The sequence below is a fragment of the Talpa occidentalis genome, unplaced genomic scaffold, assembly GCF_014898055.3.
Source record: "Talpa occidentalis isolate TD23 unplaced genomic scaffold, MPIMG_talOcc4v2.1 talOcc4.6, whole genome shotgun sequence".
In the NCBI taxonomy this organism is placed as follows: Eukaryota; Metazoa; Chordata; class Mammalia; order Eulipotyphla; family Talpidae; genus Talpa; species Talpa occidentalis.
In genome coordinates, this window is record NW_023604972.1 from 96,377,196 (window position 1) to 96,397,096 (window position 19,901).

Consider the following 19,901-nt stretch of genomic DNA (forward strand, 5'->3'; position numbering starts at 1 on the left):
CCCTCGCCTGGTGGCCGGGAATCAAACCAGTGCTGCAGAGGCTGCAGGCAGCTTCGCAACCCAGAGCTCAACAGCTGTGCCACCAGGGAGGCCCCCTGTGTTTACTCTTCACAGACTAGTTATTCTGATGCAGCCTCTTCTCATGCAGCTTTTGGGAACTTTTCATTTGGAAAGAGAAGTGAGGATATAAATCCTGGCAGGAAGTAGGAAAGGCTAAAGAAGAGAGTTCCTAGGAGGGGCAGAGCAGGGGAAGGGTGGAAATCTACCTAAAAAGTCACCAGAAATCTTGGTGGCAGTCAAGGTGTTGCCATAGAAGTATGGTGATGGCACAACGAGCTGTTAGAAGGCAGAATGAGTGGCACCCTGAAGCCCCAAACCTGCCTGCTCCAAATAGGTTCTGCCGTCTGCTGCATCACGACAGAACTTACTCTAATGCATAAGACCTTCAATAGAAAGTAACTTTAGTGCGCAACAAAGAGAAGAGAAAGAATATAGATAAAATAGTTTTCAATTAAACACCCAAAATTACCTATCTCCTCAGGGGTAAATGCCCAGCCAAACAGGGTTGGCCCAAAGCAGGACCGCTTAGGCCTAAAAGCTTGCCACAAACTTAAACCACCTTCTGGTGGGGACCCATAGGAAAGGGACAGAAGGGACCAGGCAAGTCTGAAAGGAAATGAGCAAAATCGAAATGCAAGTCAAGATAAAGATGGTCATTGTCAGTTTCCCCACTGGTCTCTCACCCATGTCTCTGTCTCTTCAATTGTCTGCTCCAGTGTCCCCCAAGTTCATGGCACAAGTCCAGGCCAAAAAGCAAGTGTAGCTTCTTCCCATGTCTCTCCATTCCACATGCCTCTTCCGGGTCTCCTTGATCTCCTTCCTTCCTTATCTGTCTTCTAGCTTTTTCTCCCTGCCAAGTTCCACCCTTTCCAGATTCCAGGGAATCTGGAACCTCTCCTTTCCCTGGGGATTACCTTGTTACCCTGACACCTCTGGACACCCTATCTTGTCAGACCATGACCATCAATGGAACCCCGGATTTCTGACACAGGATGACAGCTGTTCATGTTCAATGAGAAGCAATAATGACCAAGGCAGCCTCATGTCTGGATTCCCCTCTTGGGAAAATGATACAGAAAGCCAAATTGTAATCAGAAAAGTCACTGGATAGGCATGGAATCAGAGCAAGGCAGAGTTAATTGTGTGTCTCAAATGTTTAGAAACAGCAAGTGGTGAAAAGTGGCCGTATCCTTCTCTACCAGTAAATGTTGGATGAGATAACAAAGAGGGCTCCTTCAGGACGGTTCCTAATGGGCACAGCCAGTACTTGCCCAGCTATCTGCTGTGTTTATGCCCCACTATCAACAAACAAATTAACCCATTATTTCTTTAAAGACACGAATACCCTCAGTCAGAGAGTCTCCTCTCGCTCACCCATGGGACACTACTTTGTATTCTCTCACTGAGTAAGTAGGTTTCTAATAGTTTAGTTCTAAGGGGACTTCATTTTCCTAATTTTTCCTTTTCTGGGGTGGTTCCTTTACTGTGGCCACATAGAGCTCATTTTCATGCTGTTGACAATGCTTGGACTCTTCATATATCAGAATTAGAGGCTGACATTTTAATTAAGTATTCGGTTTCTTTGTATTTTCAAAAAAATATAATTTACTTTCAGGATTAAAAGGCACAATTACCAAGCAGCACATGATGCCTTTATACTCAGATCATGAAGCAATAGTCTCGGGGAAACCCTTCACCTACTAACAGCTTCCTAAAGGAGGAGGCAGACAACTGTAATTAGAAGGAAAAAAATCAAGTTCTGCAAGTGTGCGTGCTAGTCTAAACTGGCAAAGGGATGGCAAGTGTCCTGATTGTATTTTAGGTTTTGTATTTTAGTTATATTGAGAATAAAGCAGCTCTTGGTGAGGACCAGAAGTAGAACAAAGCGTTTTTATCACTCTCAATACAGATAACAAAAGAAATAAATCCAAACTAGACCATTTGGTTGACCTTTTCTGGGGGGAGGGGTAGAGGCAGGAGCAGTAGAATGTAGACTTCCCAAATGCGTATTTTTTGCTTGGTAATATGAGAAGCAGCTTTTTATTAGAGGGGGGAGAAGTTGCAGGTGGGGAGAACTTGAATCTGCTTTCAATGGGAACAGACAGGATGTGTCTTCTCCGACCTCTTGCTACTTCCCTATTTATGTCAGGCCTTCTGAGTGATTATGCTCAGATTCTTATTTAAATCCAATTAAATCTGAGACTTGAGTAAACACACATGTATCATCCAGAGGACAGTATTAAGGGATTCTGCATTTAGGCCAGAACAGCTGTATCTTTTCTGCTATTTAAGATTTGTTCTTACTACCTTTGGGGGACAAAATTGGCAATAAATATTGGAGGCTTTAATTTCAGTCAGTGTTCTTCTTTTCTGGTCTTTTCCACTTTCTAGTGTGGGTAATACTGATTGTCTTACAATACATTCTGGAGTCTTGCCCCTTCCATAAAGTCCAGCCCACCAGAGAGACCCCACTTTGTGATCTGGTCCTCCCTGCCACTCTGGCTTCACATTTTGCCACCGTGTTCTTCCCATACAGAATTTGTCATCAGATCCAAACTCCTGCAGTTGTTCTACTTCTGAGCTATTTCATACCTGCATGATTTGGCGCCTTGTTTATCTTGCCTGAGAATGGGGATTATGCAGATTCTGGAGCAAAACTACAATCTGCATTACAGCTCAAATACTTCGTTAGTGATAAGACTTCTGGCAAATTACCTAACCTCTTTATGGCTCATTTCTCTCTTTTCTAGAGCAGAAATGATGTTATTCATCTCACAAGGTAGTTGTATTAAGTGAATCAACCTAGTGTAGTACCTGGCACATAGAAAGGGCTCAATATTGTTAACTTCTATTTACCCCACAAGACTAAGGCTAAACATATTTCCTCTGGGAAATCTTATATGAAAAAGTCTCCCCTCCCCTGTCAAAGACAGTTGATTTACTTCATTTCCCCAGTGTGCTTTATGTTATCTCCTATTATTGCATTTATTTCCTTCAACCCTCAACCCATGCCCTCTCACGCCCACCTGCATTTCAGCTTATGTGTCTGTGTGTGATTGATCCTCAGCTCGCTTGTGAGCTCTGAAAGGAATGGTCCTCCTTCATAATTACCTTACGGTCCCTGTAAGGTAGCAAAGTAACCTGTGTGTGGTAGGGGTTTAATAAATGTCCAGTGAAAGAATAAGGAACCAGATTCCTTCCAGAAAGAAGATGGTTGAGGGCTACTCTGTTGAAGAGCAGACTTTAAATTTGTAATCCTTACATACTCACTATTTGCCAGAGTAAACCAGAAAAGATGGTCAGACATCACAAGACTTCAGTTGGCAAACATTTTTGCACTTTATGAGCACAGATGTGGAGTGTATTAATTGATTGATCAATAGAAAATAAACTTGGAGCATAATCATCCTGAGAACAAACTAGGGGACTTTGGACTAACCACTTACTATTAATAATATCTAATTTGCAAACTAGGAGCAATAATAGATTATATGCCCCCCCCCTCCTCGGGGGTGTGTTAGAAAATGGGAAAATTTAATTTTTGTAGACACTTCTGGAACTGTGACTTGACAATGATAAGACAATTCGCAACAAGAGGTGTTGTTTGTCATCCCCCAGAGAATATTTGGTACCATACGGAGATATTTCTAGTCGTCATAACTGGGAGCATGTTACTCGTAGAGGTCAGTGATCCTGGCAAAAATCTATAATACACAGGACAGTCTCCAGTCTCCCAAGAGAAAATGAACAGATTCACAGTAGCACTAGGGCTAAAACTGATGAAAAATATATGATGATATCTCTTACCATTCATTTCTGTTAATATGTGTCCTTACATCTTTATTTAAGGCCATAAAAGATGATTATGATACTTAATAAGTTTTACAAATTATAACTTGAGGATTCATGTACATTTATTGAATTATAGCTTTTCAACATGCCATTCTCTGCCATCTTAATTAACTAGCTGCTAATGACGAGCCTGGGACTGTTTTAAGCACTTTACCTGTGTTCACTCATTTAATCCTAACAAACACCCTTTGAGGTTAGTACCATATCACCCATATTATATAGATGAGGAAACAGAGGCAACGTCATCACACTGAGTCTGAACTTAATCTTAATCTTAACTTAATCTTAACTTAATCTTAATCTGGGTATAGTACAGTCAGGTAATATTATCTCTGTGCTGCTTCCCCCATTGGAAGTTATCTAATGTCCTGTTTTAAATGTTTTTTAAGCTTATTTGATGTTTCTTTCGTTGTCACCTTTGGCAGAGAGATTGACTCTGGTTTACTGGGTCTTAGCAGAGGACCTGCTGAGTTGGAGGTGTTACACTGATTGGGGAGGAAAGCAGCAAGGACACAGAAAAGGGCGTAAGAAAATACACCTCTCGAGAATTTGAGATTTGAGTCCAGTAATCTCTGTAAAAACACTTTACAAGTTGCAAGGCAGTGGTTTTCTAACTATAATGTATTTAAGGTTACCAAGGGAACTTGTTAAAATGCTGATTTCCCAGCATCACCCTCAGAGATTTTGTTTGATTCAGCGCATCTGAGAGGTTGCCCAGAAGTCTGCCTTTTTAACAAATTCCCAGGTAACCTGGATGCAGGTACTCTAAGCACCTATCTTGAGAAACACTGGAGATACTCTCCCGGTTTGGGACAAGCAAGAGCTGGCCGGTGTCAGAGGACCTGGGTTGTCTGTGGACCTGGGTTGTCTGTGTGTTAATTTAAACCACCTGGGTGGGAACTTACACTCCCTACTCCGGTGCCTAGTAACTCACTAGCTTTGGGCTTAGGGGCTAGTTTGAGAGCTCTCTGAGTGGGGAGGACAGAGAAAGGAAAAGAGTTGGGCCATTAAACCACCTTCCAGGGAGGTGATTGTTTCTCTGTGGACAATGAAGGAGCTGTCACTGAAGCCCCTTCTTCCTGCAGTGTCTCTCTAATTGGCTGTTGTGGCTAGCATTCTGCCCCGAGGGAGTTTAATAGAAACAGGGAGAAAGAAGAAAAGGTCGCCAAATAATTTAGAGCAGGAACAAAAGAGAAGAAGGGCTCATTTCCACTCACTCAAGAGAAGCCCAGATTGGTCTCTTTCCCCAAGGTCCTCTTTCACACCATCTCTGCGACCTTTCCCCTTTTTTTTTCTCCCTCATGGGGACCAATAAACACAGGTTGTCTGGGCAAGCAGAACTTTATAATTATCCAGGGAAAATTTCAATAGCCCAGAATTCTGCCCTGAAGTAATATTATTGTAAAGTGGCGGTGTTCTTACCATCTTGCTGAATCACATTCTCTTGGAGACTACCAGGCAGGGCTCTTGTATTCTGAACATCTGAGATCACTTGAGTTACTTTAATTTTGATACCTGAGCATTATATTACCTGTTAATAGTGTATACTATTGTCAACTTATCTTTCATTGAACTAAGTCATTTAAAGTCGTTTCAGCAACACAGTAACATAGTGATTAAGACTACCAGCAAATCACTAGCTTGTATGATCTTGAAGGTTACTTTACAGTTCTAAACTGCATGTACAAATTTACAAAATTTTTATTATAACACACACACACACACACTTGGATAGATGGTTTGTGACCACCAGATGATACTATATATATATATATATATATACATATATATAAAACCTCATTCACAATAAGCCTGCAATCATATTTTCTCCATATTTATCTTTTCCCCTGAATTATTGATGTTTTATATTTTAAACCTAGTATCTGCACCAAAATTAGCAAAAAAAAAAAAAACAAAGAAAAGAGAAACAATGAAAAATAAGCGTTTCTACCCAATTAACATTGAATTTCAAATGCTCATAGCACACTGTGAGCAGAATAACAAATGAACTCCATCCAAAGGGAAGGACACTTAAATTGAGAACCAAACAGGCAGAGGAAACAAGATAAATCGCTCAGTTGCCTACCACACACATTGTGATATATTGGATGTGCATTAGAAGTTTCTAACCAATAGTTTGGCCTCCATTTCTTGACTAGTTTTGTATTTCCAGACTGCAAACAAGTGATTCTATGTGTGGGGAAATAAAAAATGTGATAGGCTGCTGGGCAAATTCAAGTGCTCCAGAATACCAAGGGCTCTGGAGCTGGAGATGGTGTGCACTTGGAACACTTGGCCTGGGGAATCTTCTGAGAGCAGAGCTGCTGACAGCCGGCTATTCACATGCAGGTTCCACTGGGTAAAACTCAGAAAGTAGCAGTCCCCTGTCAGTGGAAGGTTACTAAGCAACTTGTCTCCCACTGAGGGACCAAGGAAAGAAAGCCTTGCTTTTAGAAACAAAAGAAAACCAAAATCTCTGCTAAGCAGAAATAATGATGCAATGTATTTTCTCCGGAAGTTAATTAACTTTCAGACTGGCTCACCCTAACCTGTTATCACAACTTAGAGAACATGGTGCAAATTTATAAAATAATTTCAAGCAATGTCTTAAATCATTGTTAATAAATTTTACGTTCAAGTGGGGACTGGTACATTGAATCATATTGTGTGCATCGCCTCTTAATTGGGTGTCTAAATGCAAGGTAATCATTATTTGACTGATAGTTTCAGCAACTTACTTAGCCAATTTTTAGTTTTAGATGAGAAATTGCTCTATTGGTCCTCATATTTTATCATATTCGCTTATGGTGAAAATTGTTGTTTTTGAAGTAGCTCATGCAAAAATGATAACATGATAACTAAGAATAGTTGACTGGATCATTAGAGCTTATTTTAAGACTTCCATGTTTGTATGCTCCTTGCATATCCACTGAAGACTGTTAAAGATGCACATATTTGAAGGAGAGGTGCCATTTTCCTTGTCCCCACTTACCTGCAGTGCCTTGGATTATAAGTCCCAGCATGTCATGAAATGGACTCCCTGAAACTACTGGAAACTAAAGACAGAGCTAAGTGGTGACGGGGACCTACAAAATGTGGAAGGCAGGCGGACTTGGGTTTCCTTTTTTGGCTTTGACTTGCACCCTCATAACTAGTAACTGCTGTAGGGAGACACCAGGAGAGACTTGAAGGAGACAAGTGGAGTAGAGATATGTAGAGACACTGGAAGAGAAAATTGGAAGAGGCACATGAGTGAGAGTCACCTGGGGAGGCTGCACCTGGTCAATGACCACTCTTATCTTGATCTCATTGTGGATTACATGTTATATTTTGAATTTTGACTCTCTCTTTCTGTTCCCACTCCCTAGGAACTGCCTAACCCCTTTCTTGCGGTTCCTTGCCAGGCGTACTTCAGACTTGTGGAAAGCTTTAGGACCTCAGTGGTCCCACTTTGGATCAACCCTGTTTGGCTGGGCATTTGGCCACAAAGGGGATGGGTAATTTGGGAGGTTTTATTAGGAATGTATTTTGAAATCCTTTCTCTATCTTTTTGCTCCCGCTCTTGCTCTCCACACCAATTCTATTAAAGCGTCTTTCTCACCAAGTCTTTCTTTTGCCTTTGTGCATTAGGATGGCAGAATCCCTTTTAGAGTGTGTACCCCTTAATAGTTTGTGGTCCCTGGGTACCCCTACGTTACACACTAATGGGAAGATACAATGAAATATTCTCTTATTCTAATTCTTAACTGTATTGGTATCTGTTAAGTATTGATTTGTGTGTATAGAACACTGTACTAGACACTAAGTTTGAAGGGGGTGCCAGGGCACACAGGAAATTCCCCAACCCCACCTGGGTTCCTCTGATGCTGGATTGATAGATAAATTAACATTACACAAATTAGTAGAAGAAAAAACAAATTTTAATGAATATATATATAGAGAATTTTCATGACTGTAAATTCTAAAGTTAATTGTAGATTGTCCAGGGAAGTAAATAATTTCTCTCTCTCTCTCTCTCTCTCTCTCTCTCTCTCTCTCTCTCTCTCTCTCTGTCTCCTTTGTTTAAGAATCTGGAACATCAAGGAAAGAGAAGGAGACTTCACATGACAGGAGAAGGTGACCTTATCCTTCTACTCAGAGAGTAAAAACATGATTTATTTTTTTCACATAAGGAGGACATGTTCACTGAAAAACTTACACCTGAATGATATTTCCAAACTACATTCTTCCAAGTCAGGTAAAGGGGGGGCAGTGATTGCTTCTTCATTTGTGAAAAGACAGCTGATTGAGACAAGGACAATGACTGAGAAGCCCTCCAGGGCCTTCATTGCTCTTCACTTAAAATAATCTGCATTCTCTAAGTAATGGTAATAGACTTCTCTATGTTGATGGATTTTTAGTTTCTAATACTCAGGTAACACTTATTGGAAGATTATTCTGGGCTTATTGAGACAACCCTTTTTGACCCTTTTGGAGAGATTGATCCCACAGGGGAAAAGGAAGAAGATGTTCTAAGAAATGACACAAAGTTCAACAACAGAAAGAGTCATTTTTAATGGTAGAAATGGACTTGGAGCTGATAGAAGGAGCAGTGAGATATTCTTGGTTATGTATAATAATTATGGAAATCACTAGCTTCAAATTGCTGAGTTAGACTGTCACTATTATAACTTTTATTGGGCTAGGATAACAAGTACAGTGGGATTGTTAGAGAATTATAACTCCCAAGTAGAAATGGGGTAGATATATATCCCATATCTATATATGTATCCATATCTATATAGAACACACACACACACACACACACACACTCACACACGTATCATTCTTACATTGCATCAAAGATAAGGACTTATGTTGAAGCAGAATGTATCTTACCCACTGGGAAGCTCTACACATCTGTCATGCTCTTTACATGACTTTGTCTACTAGGGATCCAAAATCTTCAACATAATATGAAGGAATGTTTCCCTACAAACTTGACTATGGCATACATAATGTGACATGCTTTGTAGAGCAATGGAACAAACAAACTGAATGGAGATGAAGCCCCAGCCTGAACACACACTGGATTACATGACCTTGGGCAAGTCAGCTTTCTCTAAATTGAGGAAAATATCACTAACAATATGCAGTACTCTGCAGAGCCACGTTGGAGCCTGAGACAAAGGGAAGAATGTATGCTCTATATACACTTACCAGAATACCCTTCCTTATTTGAGTCAAGGGGAAAAGAATTACTAGTTGCTCTCCAGTGAAAAAAAGCACACTGATCTGTAAAACTCTGCATTGCTCAATCTGTTCGCACACACCATCAGCCCCAATAAACCAACTGGTGGGGAACGTGCAGACTGGGAGTGACTGTTCCTGTTGCACAATAGAGGATTGTTAAACAAACAGCTTGTTTTAATTTAAACTTACATTTTATTCTTTGTGGAGATTTTGCATTAATTGTGATTTTCTCAAAATAATGTTCAAATGTTATATGTGTGGAATACTGAGAATTATTTTGACATTCCCTTAAATTCTGCACCTGTGCTGAACACATCCCTTGTCTCACCCTAATCCTGGTCCTGAAAATGTGGACTTTGAAGGGCTATTAGGAATAAAGATGATCAAATAGCTTTACAAAGTTTATGCTTAAAATATTAGTGATTGTTATATTATTTTCCAAAATGTACAGAGATTCTGCAGCTAACAGAACATACTAGTTGGGAAGCCCTGGAGTGGTATGTCAGTGAGAACAAAATGCCGTTTAGTAAACATGCTTAAAAGGATAAACAGTGTGTTCTCGGGTCAGCCTTTAGATCTTGCTGACCAAGGAAATGTTGATGACTCTTTCCCAAAATCTACAGGGAAAGGGTGCTAGTTCAGCTCGGATTTTTCTTATAAATTCTGAGGACTCTTTTGTATATCACAAGCTAATCTATATTCTGAAGCCCACCAGTCACTTTCAACTCCAACAATTCCACTCAGCTTTTAGTCTCAGCACTAAAAATATATTCGAAGTACTGAATTTACCAATCAACTATTAAAAAGTTTGGATTCCCTCTTTTATAACAGCCTGCTTGATTGTGTGAGAGACTTTCTGTCTCTCTGACTGGGTAAGTTTGCTCACTGGCCCAGTATTGATTCTCAGTGCACAGACTAAGGGATTTAATTTTTTTTTTTTTTTACTTTACTAAAGTAACAACAATATACAAGTGTCAGGTATACAATATGACAAATCAACATTTATACATACTACCTTGTGTTCACCTCCAAAAAATCTAGTTTCCATCCTTTATCATGCAATTAACCCTTTTACCAAATTCCCCATTCCCTTCTGGTAACTATTATTTTGTCCTTATAGTCAAAGAGTTCTTGCTATTTGTCTGTTCATTAGTATTGTTTCTTTATCTTCCACTTAAATGAGTGAAATAAGAGTGTTTTTCTTTGTCTGACTTATTTCCCTAAGGCATCCTTGGCCCATCCATATTGTAGCAAATAACAGAATTTCAAACTTTTTTATAGCTGAATCGTATTCCATTGTGTGTGTGTGTATATACACATCATAGCTTCTTTAATTATCTACCAATGGGCGATTCAGTTGTTCCAACTCTTGGCTATTTGAGTAATGCTGCGATGAACATGGGGGTATATCTCTTTGAATTAGTGTTTTCATTCTCTTTGGCTAAATATCCAGACGTGATATAAGTGGATCTTTTGGAATTTCATTTTTTGATTTCTCAAGGAATCTCTATACTGCTTTCTGTAATGGTTGTACAAACTTACATTCCCACCAGCAGTGTAAAAGGATTCCCTTCTCTCCAACACATATTGTATCTTGTCTTTTGAATAACAGTCATTCTCACAGAGGTGAGGTGATATTTCATTGTTGTTTGATTTGCATTTCTCTAATAATAAAAGGTAGTGAAAATCTTTTCAAGTGCCTTTGGCCATCAGTGTGTCATCAATGAAGAAGGATCTATTCAGACCCTCTGGAACCTGGGGATTTTCAATCCCCCTCTGTGGGAAAGAATAACTTCCTGTTGGAAGCCTTACCAAAAGCATTGCCTTTAACAGTGCTGGTACCTGAGGAGGTAACCGAGGTGTTACCTGCTTTTTCCTGCAGCAGCAGCAACTCAACAACTTTCCTATTGAAACACCTCACAGGCAACATGGCTAAAAATACCGAAAATAAACCATTATGATACCACCTGCTCCTGTCTCCGCCTCTGAGAATGACACCCTGGGGTAATTTGATGGCAGGCATAATAAAATCACCAGTGTACAGTTAAGTTTAACAAACACTGAAAAATTAGCACACAAAAGTGTTTCTAACGATCTCCTTCTATTCTGTAAGGTAGTGTCTAGCGGAACAATTCCATGGTAATTTTGTGCTACTTGCTTTTTGCATAAGAAGGCAAGTAGGCACTGCTTTAGCTTTTCATATCCTTGGCTGGTTCACAGAGAGAGAAAACCCGCACTGTTAAATACTGAGGAAAAAAATCAGTCATCACAAGAGAGAGAGTGCTTACAGGAGGAAAGACTTGACAAAAAGTAATGTGGAGACAGGGCACAGGGCTTCTCACTTGTGATGAATATGCAACCTAAATAATAAAATGTGCTCTTTCCCATTTCACCTTGTTTCCACAGAGACCACGGCTGACAAACAGCCTGTCACCCACAGTGATGGCCTTTGTCTGCCCTGGATGCAGAAGGCTCTGAGCAGAGAATGAGTAAATGTGGGATAAATATTAGCTGCTGATTCCCTTCTCATTTGGAACCTTACCTCTCTCACTTCTGAGTCACTCAGGAGTTCTCATATTTGTCTCAATCTGACTCATTTTATACTCTGGCTTTTCATTTACTTTTTCTTTTTGTATATAGGAAAACGAAAATGCACCACTAGATGCACTGTGCTCCTCATTCACTTGTTTAGATTTTAATTCAAATTCCTTTATTATTCATTTGCATTTACAAAAGCAACATAGGTGCTAGAAGCTAGTCCAACAGCATAAAAAGCTAGAAAGCAAAAAGTTAAAAATGACTGATAATCTCATCATCAAAAAATAACAAGTAACATATCAATGTAACTTCTTCCAGGGCTTTCCCTGCCTTTCCCTCCTTATTTATTCTCCATCCATTCTCTCCTTCATTTATTTAAAATGTCACTAAAATTGCAAAGGCCCAAATATCTATAGGTAGGTCTTGAACTCAGTTCCAGTGATTGTTTTCATACTGGCTCCCAGAGTTCTGAGGAGTCTTTCAGGCCTCTGAGATGTGATTTAAGGAGGGAGTTTAGAGGATGGGAAGAGAATTCTACTGATAATGAGAAGTTGAGTTCCCCAGGCCTCCTTTTATCAAAACAGCTTTCAACATTTTGCGAATAATTGGGCTGTGTGTGAAATTTGGTTTGAAATAAGAATTATATGGCAACGACAAAATAAAATTAAAGTCTCACATTTTCTGTTTTATTTTGCTGTCAGGATATTAAATGTTGGTGCTATGCTTTTGCAGCTTCCCCATTGATGTGACTACATTGATATGACAGTTTTGAAGTGAGGATATTTGATAAAAAAGCAGCCATTGCATTGTGATTCATATATGGGTACTGCCCTCACCATCCACCAGTGATCTAAAATTCAGACAACCCCCCTAAAACTGGCAGGCTGCACAAAGGCAGAAACTGACTCACTACCCAGAGACTGCCCACCTGACGCACACATTCTCTTGCACTGAGAGTTGCCACCATGTGCAAAATATGGGCTCACAGCACCTGAATACCCCTTGTCAGTCTTTGCAGGCCAGGAAGCGATCACTACCCTGTTGTCAGCCCTCTCCCTTCACATTCCTCACTCCCTACTGAAACTCTTTAGTCCTCTCTATACTTTTTCTGCTGCAAGAGTAATGATTTCCCAGGATTACTGAGAATAGGACTATTTTTTCAGGGTATGGAAAATTCTCACTCATATCAACCAGGACTTGGCCTTCCTATAAATCAAGAAGGAAGATAACTAAAACATTTTGCACTGGAGGGAGAGAGAGAGAAAGGAGAGAAGAGAGAGGAGAGAGGAGAGAGATGTCTGTGATTTTGCTGAGAATTCATTTGTATATTAAATGGTCTGCTTCTCAATTCTTTGATTTCTCTTTGACTTTACTTGGTCTTATTCAGTTACATTCAATTAATAAGACAATGAAAATGAAACCCAAACAAAATGTAAAAGGACGGTGTTAAAATATTTTTAAAAACAAAAATGCAAAAAAAGATAGTAAATGCATTTATTTCAATAATCACCTTAAATGTAAATTACTCCTTGAAATCACTAGTTGAAAGATATAGAGTGATTGAGTATATCAAAAATCAAATTCCACCTTTTGTTGTTTATAAGTAACTCAGCTTACTGAGCACAAATTTAAAGTAAAAGACTGGAAGAAAATCCTACAAGCAAATAGTATTAAAAAATGGCAGGAATAGCAATATGTACACTAGATAAAGTAGGTTTATAATTAGAAAAAGCAGTAACAGAGATGGACATTATATAATAATTTAGGGAATAACACAGCGAGAAGCTTTTATAAAGATATATGTACCAATTGATGGAATACCAAGATATATATATATAAAGCAGTTACTAATAGAATTAAAGGAGACATTGATGAGACATTCAATTAATAAGTTATTTGATAATTTACTAAGGGCACATGTTTGAAGATCTAAAACATATACACCTCTGTTTTTGCAGACTTACCCATGATTCTAAATCTATTTGAATAGACATAAATACTTTGAGAGATATGGGAAGGAAAGGTATTCTGACCTCAAACAAAGCACCGTTGTTTATTCAATACTCTAATAATATACATGAATTTTATTAAATTTATAATCATGGTTAGGAAGGATAGGATCACTATACTTTTGGAGGCAAACTTATAATAGGCTTTTGAAATATTTTGTTGAATTGATACAACTGTAAAAAAAAAAGTTACATGTATATGTAACTTTTAAAATCCCACCAGTTTAGTATTGAACAAATTTCCCCATCATTGCTTAAGAGTTAGAGGGAGCAAAAGAGTCAAGAATACCTTGGGTATACATTTCCTGGTAATAAAAAAAAAATGTATTTTACACTCTTGCAAAATCAATTTGGTATGCTTTTGCAAAACTATCTCAGATTGGAATTCTGCACCAAACCACACAGTTTTTATTGCTGTGGTTTTATAATACAATTCAATACCTACCAATCCAAAAGTCCATTATTTTTTCCCTCAGACTTTTATTGATGCATCTTACTTGTTTATGCTTCTAGTTTCCCAGAATCATTTTGTCAAAAATTTAATTTATCTTTGACTTTACAAAAACAGTATTTTTGGCAGCTGAGAAGATGGCAATATCTAAAGGCCTCATCTCTAAGTGTAACTCCCTCCATTAAGTGCTATAGGTGTTTTGCTTCAGCAGGGATCACCAGGAACGATTTTGACCTTTAATGCCTAACATTTGTCCTCTTTGTAAGTTAGGATTTGTGAGCACAGTTGGTGGTTCATTCTATTTTTACACTCTGTTTTTCCTGGGGGAATGTCTGAAAGGTGTGAGCATGTTGTCCTGATCCATCAGCACCTCATGAAGGTGAAGTGTTATTAGATCATACGTTGACTGCTGCTCTCTTAATAGGAATCATATGGTAGAAGTCGTTGTTAGGAGAAAAAGAAGACAAGTAGAGTGGAAAGAAAGAAGAAACTTTAGATGACAAACTGGGAGGTGGGTGATTGAAAACTAATGTTGTTTTTCCTGCAGGTTACTCTGTTATTTCAGGAAATATACTCAAATGTATTTATACACACAATTTCTAGCTGGCAAAACAGACTTCCCATCCATCCCCTTCTCTCCTCCTTTATCATATTTTTTTTTAGGTTGCCATGAACACTCAAGTTACTCAGGTTCTGTGATTTTATTTTAAAGATATGTGGTGAAATAAATATTCTTTAAGGTTATGAGGTACAGAGAAACTCATGATGGGGTTAAATATAAAGATTCCCACTGAAATAAGAATGACAGAAAATAAGAAAAGTTTTCTATTGGTGTGTATGACTTATACATATCTGAGAATTCATGTGTTCTTTTGTATTTATTAGTATTCTGCCTCTCAAATGCTTTGATTTCTCCCTTGACTTTACCAGTTTGATTCATTTATATTCAACTAACAAATTATTTGACTCTTTACTAATAGTACTCCCATTCAGGTCTCATGGAACCAGAACAGGATCTAAAGTGGCATTCAGAATACAGTGCTTCCCACTTTCACTAGTTCCTTCATCCATGTGTTACGTGACTCAAGTTATCTTGCTTTTACTTCCTGTGAGATTACTTAATCACCTCTGAATAGCACTCACTACTCTTTTTTTTTTTTTTTTAGGGGATTTATTTATTTATGCATATAAGAGCTGCGGTAGGGCCTCCCCTGGTGGTGCAGGAGGTTGAGCACCATGGCTGTGAAGCTGTCCGCAGCCTCTGCAGTGCCGGTTCGATCCCGGCCAGCGAGGGTCTCACATGCGCGGCAGACCTCTCCAACCTCCCCCGCTGCTCCCCTCAGCAGATATTACGTCAGTCTGCCTGTTCTGCTCCCTGCTCTGTCTCTGGTGAATCCTCTCACCCTCCCATGCATCTGGCCTTTACCCTGGTTCTTGTGTAATTGAATAAATAAATATTTAAAAAATATATAAGAGCTGGGGTGTAGGCCAGAGGTGCAGGTGGTAGGTGGTGAGAGGATTCATCAGAGACAGAGTGGGGAACAGAAAAGATAGATCTACTGAAATACACTGCTGAGGGGAGCAGCAGGCGAGACAGGAGAGGTCTACTGGCCAGTTCCCTGGCCAGGGATGGAACTCAGGCTGCAGTGGCTACCTGTAGCTTCATAGTGCTGAGACTCCCTTACACCACCAGGGAGAGCCAGCACTCTCTACAGTTATCCTCTTTGCTTCTGGGCATCTCATTTTTGGCCCAAGGCATCTCCCTATGACTCCTTTCTCTCTGTCTCCCTCATCCCATGGCTCTTCTCTCTTACCAAATCTCTCTCAATGTCTGGCATTCAGATTCACCAGGACAGAAGTTATTAGTTTGGCCTGTCACCATCCTTACTGAAAATCTTTTGTATTAGCTTCTAAATGGACTGCCTTTGTATCAGGCATCAGTCCCTGGGCCAGCTGACTGTGACCAGAGTAGGGTCACCTGGCAGGAAGCATGGAGTCGCTGCCTAGGGAATACCCCTGCAGCTGCCTTTTTCAGAATGATATGAGGCATGTGACAGGCCTTCAGATGGGAATGGCCTGTTTAGTTTGGGAAAGATTTACATTTTTATTCATGCTCACTAAAGAGGTCAATCCTGGTACTGCCACCAACACAGGTCTTGATACAGGTCATTGAAATGACAGAGCACCACAGGATGCAGCTCCAAGTCACACCTGGTGACCACAAAGTTATCCCGGCTAAAGAGCTCATTGAATGACTCCAGCAAGAAAGACTTTGCTGTGACTTTGCTACATATGTGACCTGTGTTCTCAATCACACCAGCCTAGGGATAGGACAACCTCAGCAGCTGAACAGAATTTGTCAAAGTCCACTCCTTTGTGCCCACAAGGAACTTTTTCCTCCCTCAAAATTTTTGCTAATAGACTTTGTAATTTTCAAATGGTTTCTCCCATCTATCCTGAGAACTAAGCCTCTTGACTACTGTAGAGGCCTGAAGTCTATCCCTTGTTGGACATAAAACCTTATGATGAAGACTTGGCTGCATCAGATGCCAAAAGTAGCAGCTGTGCCTCCACCACAACCACCGCTGCAGATGTTTCTGCTACTGCCACTTCCTCCCATACTACACTGCACCTGCCTAGAGAAAATGTCATCACTATATGTACACCAAGTGTAACTGTGTCCAATGTCAAGGGCAGGCATCCAACCACAGCTGCAGCAAACTCTATGTCCACTAACATTGTTGCTTTCATTGCCAGAATGTCCATGACCACCATCATATCACTTCTGGTTCCTCAAGATTATTCACTTATTTTATCCTATCTTTATGTTCACAGAGGTAGTCTTGCTGTTTAGATAATTTGATATGCCAAAAAAAGAAGATTGACATACAGATATAATTTGTTAGTTTCAGTATATAGTTTGAGATCAGGCCAGAGGGTGAAATCAGAGAGAGAGAGAGAGAGAGAGAGAGACTAAAAAAGAGAATAGGATTGGAAACCAAGACTTAAGGAGCTCCAATCTCAAAATAACAAGTACAAAGGAAAAATCTGTCAAATAAGACCAAGGAAGAGTGACATTGAGAAGTAGGAGAAAGAATAGAAAAATGGGGTGTCAGGGAAAGCAATTTAAGGACCATTTCAACCTGAAGAGAGTGGTCACTGTTGTCCAATGCTCCTAAGAATCAACAGGAGGATTTTCAAGTTAAAAACATTACTTTCATAAAGCACAAAAGTCAAAGTATTTACTCAACTCATTAATTAAGGAGGAAAACAATATAACATTAAGACCAGTTGGAGAATTTCAAGGCCAGATATTTAAATAGTCAAAGGCATGCTGAAATTAGTTTACTAATAAATAAAAACTGACCAATATCCAATTGGGAAATAATATGTAATGTTTAGAGTTACCTATTCTTCCTGATAGAAGAATTTGTTTCTTAATCTAAACCAAATTAATTTACTTCACTTGCAGGAATTTGAATTTCTCTCAGACAAGAATCACTTGCATCAATATTAGTTTTTTTCTGCAAGTTAATCTCTACCTAGTCAATAAAAACATAAGATTCATACCCCTAAAGAATTACCTTACACCCAGATGAAGCAGACAATCCTTACAACTATGTGAAAAGACAATCTCTTATCTATTTTCAAATTTGTATGATTTTTCTTTATGAGGATTTTTAAATAGAACTCAGTGTCCAGTGCATGTAGCAATATGGAGACATTGGTGATTTCAGCAAAAACAACTATAGTTGAAGGGGGTTGGGGGTGAAGGCAAACTAGTTAAGCGAAGAACATGCAGAAGATCGAATAACAAGCACATGAGCACAGGTGATTCTTACTAGGTTGTGGAGAGGAAATAGGGCAGGGAAGGAATAGAAGATATGAAAAGTCAGGATTTCATTCTGCTTTTAGGAGTAGAATGATATGGGCAAGACATGTAAGTCGTGCCTGTCCCCAGCTATTTTAACTTTTCACATTTCTTCTTTTACTTTATTTCTGAGGCTTCAGATGCTCTGAAAAGTTCTGTGCTCCCTCTCCCCACAATTCCCATAGCAAATAGGGAAGGAATTGACAATACAGTTGAGCTTATATGACCCTGTTGTCACAAACCCCTTTAGAAAAAATGATTACATGACCCGACCACACAAGGCAACACCAGGAGTGGGTTTCTAACTCAGAAAAAGATGATCCAGTGGTGGGTCAGAAGCCTGGCATAGGAGTCTCCTCAACAGTCTTAATTGCCACTACCAGAACCAAAAGGTCTTCTCTCCTTAGAAAGACTGAATATGAGATATACAGAGGGAATGAGCAATTACAAATGGGAGAAGAAACAGAAAGACAAAAAGAAAGGAGAAAGGAAGAAAGAAAGTCATAAAAAGAATTTGAGGGGTGGGGAAAGTAGTAGCTGAGCCAATAGGGACTAGGAGACGAACTACTTTAAAATGATGGCCAAGTTCTAAGGTGGGTAACACCAGCCTTGAACTTCTGAGGGGAACACTGCTAGAATTTCTTTTGTCTGAGCTCCGGAGATTCAAATACTGGTGTTAGACATGCAGAAAATAGTTTTTAACATGAAGCTATCTTAAACTACTTTGTCTGGCCATCTTTATACGAAGAATTGTAACTAAACATTCTGACAATGAAAATATGCTTATGGCGTGAAAATGTCAAAAGAGAACTATGCAGGGAAATCCATCTTCATGCTCGCTGTCAGACACTGAATTAACTTTCTGTATAATATTGAGTCAGTGCTGACTACATTTACTGATTAGTCTCTAAAGATTAGAAAAGTACTCATACTAAACTCTTCACTGGAAATTATGGATACTCTTGATTCACAAACTTTTTTTTTATCTCCTTATGTTCATGTACTTGTTCATGATAATTACTTTAAATTGGAAATTAGAGAGACATCACTTAGTTTCTTTTAAAATAATAATTTTTCTAAAACTGTAGAGGATGCTTCTTTTGAGCCAAAAAAGAAAGCATTTGTGCTGTTTTTACTTCCCCTAAGGCAATTAAACACTGTGTGTAGACCTGTATCAGCAGTGTTTATACTGCATGATTGTGTTTATTTAGATGCTTGTAGAGTGTAAAATTATGGGTTTGGTGGTTTGTAGTCAGAATTTGCTTCCCCACGTCCATCCTTGCTTTTAGTTGAATTTTGGAGGATGTTTATTTTTGTTTTTGTTTTTGTTTTCCTCAGTAAAGCAGTAGAGTATGTAAACTCCTACAAGGAACTGTACACAGATTGATAAGCGGAGAAAATTCCTCCCCATTTCAGAGCTGCGCAAATTTCAAGTCAACTCATATAAAAGACGAATTGCTTGGGTCAGGTTGGGGGTTGGACTTGAACATGCACAACTTTCCACACTGCTAGTTCTTTGGCTTGCCCTACATGCTCCCAGAAGACAGCCGATTCTCTTTTTAACTCAGGCAGGCTGATTGACTCAAAGCTATGGGGAATATCAGTTTTAGTTCATTTAGTCTCTGTGTGAGCCAAATATAAACCTACTTTGACAGAACAATCTAAAGCTGAGCTGATCACCTCTATTTCTGTAATGGATACATTACTAGATGCACTCTTACGCAAATGCCAGCCTTTTTCCATGTCTAAGATCGCCTCCATACGACATTAATTACATTAGCGTCTATTGTTATTTTTTGTTTTATTTTGTTGGAGGGCTGGGAAGACCTGATCTGTTTGTTTGGTTCCTTGTTTTTTGGTTACAAGTAACAGAAACTGCAATTAAACT

The 19,901-nt window shown here is 39.2% G+C and overlaps 1 long non-coding RNA gene across 3 annotated transcripts in view; it reads left to right on the plus strand.

Moving 5' to 3' along the window:
* The window catches only part of LOC119261126 (uncharacterized), a 224,117-nt gene that overhangs the window by 185,296 nt on the left and 18,920 nt on the right, over positions 1-19,901 (plus strand). For 2 of the 3 annotated variants that reach the window (XR_008549227.1, XR_005128934.2), the window contains one exon: positions 7,980-8,294. This is a non-coding gene — a long non-coding RNA (uncharacterized LOC119261126). Of the gene's footprint in view, positions 1-7,979; positions 8,295-19,901 lie in introns of those variants that run through there. The other variant, XR_008549228.1, reaches the window with a different exon arrangement.